Source organism: Mus caroli, unplaced genomic scaffold, assembly GCF_978045245.1.
Source record: "Mus caroli unplaced genomic scaffold, Mus_caroli_1 scaffold_8, whole genome shotgun sequence".
NCBI classification, from domain to species: domain Eukaryota; kingdom Metazoa; phylum Chordata; class Mammalia; order Rodentia; family Muridae; genus Mus; species Mus caroli.
This window is the reverse complement of record NW_028227263.1, coordinates 60,160,470-60,165,420: the sequence shown is the minus strand read 5'-3', so window position 1 is coordinate 60,165,420 and position 4,951 is coordinate 60,160,470. Positions and strand designations below refer to the sequence as shown.

The 4,951-nt window shown below is 43.9% G+C and overlaps 1 pseudogene; it reads right to left on the bottom strand.

Annotated features, from left to right (window-relative positions):
• Positions 1–281: 281 nt before the first annotated feature.
• Positions 282–1,300, bottom strand: LOC110297978 (alpha/beta hydrolase domain-containing protein 17A pseudogene; annotated as a pseudogene).
• Positions 1,301–4,951: the final 3,651 nt, after the last annotated feature.

The following is a 4,951-nucleotide window of genomic DNA, read 5'->3' as shown; positions in this document are numbered from 1 at the left end:
GTCCATTCTCAGTCCCCTTGCTGCTTTCTTGAGGTGGGCTGGAACTCCAGGACACAGGCTCTCCAGAGGACAGATGTGTCCCTTGATAGAAATCCCTGCTGAGGCCCGGTAAGCAGGCCACTCAGGGTGGACACGTCAGGGCTCTACAAGCCAGCAGGAGCTGGGCTGGGGACAGGGCTAGGTGTGGGGCTTCCAGCCAAGCTGCAGGGCAGCGAGTCCCTGGGCATCAGGTCGTCGCTGGAGTTCCGGGTGGAAGCCAGGATGTCGCCGGGTGTGCTTGGTCAGGTGGTTGCTGCGGGTGAACTGCTTGGTACACAGGGGGCAGGGGAAGCGCTTCTCAGTCCGGTGGTGGCGGGCCAGCTCATCAGAACGGGCGAACTTCTTGTCACAGCCAGGCCAGTCGCAGGCAAAGGGCCTCTCACCTTGTCCTCTGTGCCGTGGATGATGAGCACCGGTGACGTGATCTTCGACACCTTCTCGATGTTAGGGAAAGCATGGAAGCAGTAGGTCTTCTTGGTGTCAAGGAAGGCCACCCATATGCCCGAGGTGAGAGGCGAGTGCAGAACCACTGCAGCACACTTGTAGCGTGATGCCAGATCCACTGTGGGCACAGTGCCAATTCTCTGGCCATACAGGATGATACTGTCTGGGCTGATGCCATACTTAGTATGCAGGGCCTGCCAGGCTGCATCAATGTCAGCATAGAGGTTCTTCTCCGAGTGCGGGCCAGAGCTGATCCCATAGCCAGAGTAGTCATAAGAGAAGATGTTGCAGCAGATGTGTGTGCCCAGGCCAACATAGAAGCTGCACATCTGGCCCAGGTCCACTGCATTGCCATGCGAGAAGAGAACGGTGTACCTGGCACCCGGTACACAGCGCACATACATGCAGGCGATGCGGTTGGCACGCTTGCTCTTGGTCACGAAGACCTCAATGGTATCAGCTCGCGCTGGCCGTACTGGAAGTCAGCACACTCTGTCAGGTGGATCTTCCAGCGCCCGGGTGTGGCCGCTGAGGTCCGCAGGGGATCCGAGGGAGCAGTGCCAGCCCCACCGGGCCCCGGCTCAGGTTCAAGTACCAGAGAGTAGGTGGGATCGGGAGGCAGGAAGGCGAGCTTGGCAGGGATGCGTTCCGGGCAGGGTGGGCAGCAGAACAGGTAGCAGAGCTCCTTCACCGACAGGCCTTCTTGGCGGGCGCCAGGCCCGCGCTGGGCCAGGGGAGGGGCGGGGGTGCTCTGAGATGCCTGCAGCTTGTGGGCTGCACACCTCAGTCCCGTTAGGAGGCCGCAGCCCGGCCCCATCGCGGTCAAGGCGAGCCCCCGGGAGCCTCACATCCACAGGTCTCCATGCCATACAGTGGGATACCCGCCGCCCGCGCCCGCCGGCCCGGGGACCGCACTCCATTGCTCCTGGCCGCCCGCCCGTGCTTCCATCTGTCTGTTCCCCGGGGCCCCCGACCCAGCCTCCTGCACCAACACCACCGCAGCTCCTTCTTCTTAGCTTCTTTTAGCCTTCCCTAATTCAACAACAGGGGTCAGCTGCTTCTGTCCAGTGGTTGGGTGCAAATAATTGCATCTGACTCTTTCAACTGCTTGTGGGGTCTTTTGGAGGGCAGTCATGATAGATCCCTATTTGTGAGCATTCCATAGCCTCAGTAACAATGTTGGGTAGGTCTTGGAACCTCCCCTTGATCTGAATCCAACTTTAGGCTTGTCGATGGTCCTTCTTTTCCTCAGTCTCCTCTCCCTTTCCATCCCTGTAATTCTTTCAGACAGAAAAAATGATGGGTCAGAATTGTGAGTGGAATGACAACCTCATCCCTCACTTGATGTCTTGTCTTCCTGCTGGAGGTGGGCTCTATAAGTTCCCTTTCCCTACTGTTGGGCATTTTATCAAAGATCCCTTTCTATGAGTCCTGGTAGAGGGATAATATCCAAAATATACAAAGAACTCAAGAAGTTAATCACCAAAAAACCAAACAACCCAATCAAAAAATGGGTTATAGAACTAAACTGAGAATTTACAACTGAGGAATCTCGAATGGCTGAGAAACACATAAAGAAATGTTTAAAGTCCTTAGTGATCAGAGAAATGCAATTCAAAGTGACCCTGATAGTCCACCTTAGACCAGTCAGAATGGCTAAGATCAAAACTTTAGGTGATAACACATGTTGTAGAGAATGTGGAGAAAGGGGAACACTCCTCCATTGCTGGTAGGATTGCAAACTGGTACAACCACTCTGGAAATCAATCTGGAGGTTCCTCAGAAAATTGGAAATAGCTGAAGATCCAGCTATACCACTCTTGGGAGTATATCCAAAAGATGCCCAAAAGATGTTGGGGCAAACATGGTATAGGGGCTTATGTTCCACTATGTTCATAGAGGCCTTATTTGTGATAGCCAGAAGATGGAAACAACCTAGATGTCCCACGACAGAATAGATACAGAAAATGTGGTTCAGTTACACAATGGAATACTACTCAGCTATTAACAACGAGGACATCCTGACTTTTGCAGGGAAATGGATGGAACTAGAAAATATCATCCTGAGTGAGGTAACTCAGACCCAAAAGGTCATGCATGGTATGTGCTTACTAATAAGTGGATATTAGCCAAAAAACAAAAACAAAAACAAAATAAAACAACAACAACAAAACCATACAGAATACACAAGATACAGTCCACATAATTCAAAAGGATCAACAAGCTAAAGTGCTCAAGTGAGGACACCTCAGTCCCACTTAGGAGAGAGAAGAAAGCAACCACAAGTGAGGAGGGAGGGACGGACTTGAGAGGGAAAGTGGACTGGGTCTGGGGTGGAGAGGACAGTGGGGTTAGAGGGGAGCCTGATCTGGTACTGGGTGAGGGAAAAGAACTGAAGCCCTAAGGTCCAGCAGAAAGAATGAAAACAGGCAACCTCAGGAAATAGGAGGTTGGGGGACCCCCCCCTATAATGCACCATAAAATAAAAGCTTTAAAAGAGGAAAAATATCCAGATGTCTTACTTGCTTCATTTATTTCTAGTTTTCCTTTTCCTTTCAGTTAGACAATTTGAGGTACTTTTCTTGATATTTTTCTTTTGATTTCAAGAGAAAGTTTAGAAGACACAAACAAAAATGTACATTTTTTTCCTACAACAATATAGTATTGTATGCATAAAATTGTGACATAAATATTTTTCTCAACATTATTAATTTTGAAGAACATTCAATATTAGGTTAAAGAGAATTTTGTTTTGCTTACTTTTTAATCATCCTAAATATTCTGTTTTATACATTTCTCCAGAAGGATATAAATTTCTTTCTACTATTTAGTAAAAGGACTAAAATTTTTGAGAATCTTTGTAAATCTGTATGTGTACACATATGGGCTGAGAGAGAGAGAAAATGATTGTCAAAAGCACAATTGTTTGCTTAAGAGAAATTACATTAAAGCTATAATTAGGACACTAAGAATATGGCTCAGATTGTACAAGTGTTTGCTTACAAGCCTGAGAATCTGGGTGCTGATTCCCTGCACCCATGTAAGAAACTGTCACAGCCACAGGAGCCTGTAAACCCAGATGGGAAGAGTGTAAACAAAGGTAGGAAGACTTCTGGGTCCTTCTAGTTAAACCTCTCCAAACTCCAACTTTAATCACAGACCTCATTTGTGGGTAAGTAGTCAGATAGTAATAGAATATACTCAATTCCTTCTCTAGTCTTCATATTAACCCTCCATGTAGAAGAATTTTAATCCAGCAACTGCTGTGACAAAGAACTATATCCAAAATCCTTCAAGGTCTATGTTCATCAGGCTGGAATGACATACCTTTAGTCCTTCTGTCTCATCTTTAACTGCTCTGGCTATTATATAGGCATGCCCTTCGTATGCACCTTTAATTCCTCTGGCGATAATACAGATATATGTTTAGTACACACTTTTAATCTCAAACAATAATATTAATTGAGGGGCAGAGAACGTGGAGAGTCAGAGATAGATTTGATAGAATGAATCTGAGATAGGATATACCCAACACTCTCAAGTTAAGACAGCAAAGAGAGGCTACTTAAGAGCAATGCAGGAAGAGAGTTGGAGTTTATTTCAGTGCAGCTCAATTTAATAAAGTTGAGTTTAGTTGAATTCATGCAATCATTGCAGTCTTTTCAGCTTATATATATATATATATATATATATATATATATATACATATGTGTATGTGTATGTGTGTATGCATGCATGTATGCATATGTATATACCTGTGTGCATGTGTGTATATGTATTATGTGGCAGTAATTAAATAATATTAGGTTAAAAATTGGAAAGATTTAAAAAAAGTATATGGGAGATTTTGGATGGATAAAAAAGAATGGAGAATAATATCATCTTGAAACTGCAAGAAAAAGTATAAAATGTATAAAATATTTTAAGTCCAATAATAGTTTCATAAAAAAGTCATTTAGTTTTTTTCTAAGTGATAATTTTTATCATTGTTCTCTAATTTTAAGAAATATTTTAAATAGGTAAATTTATGTTCCATCATTACTGTGTCATTTATATAACTCTATAGACATTTATATTTTGTGTGTGAAGTATTTCTCCATATTTTTTAATATTTCTTTTATTTTTATTAAATCTGTTATCTGAAAGAGCCAGAAATTATGGGCAATGCACAGTTTATGTAGGAAAGAATTATAGGCAAGGTAAAAGTTGTAGAACTGTTCCCTCCATCTTTTTGTTACATCGGTGTAAAAAATGTAAAACAAAAAATTTTATGAACTAACTGGTGTGTGAAAAAGAAGAAAAACTGGAGATCTGAAAAAAAAATAAAGGTGGTAAAGACAAATAGTCTGTAACCCCCAGAAAGACCAGCCTAACTAAGGAAGTGGCACAAGCAACAACTCCAACAACAGGAAGATGGATCCAATGGCACAACCATCCTATCATTTCTCCAAATTATAAAAATGCAAAT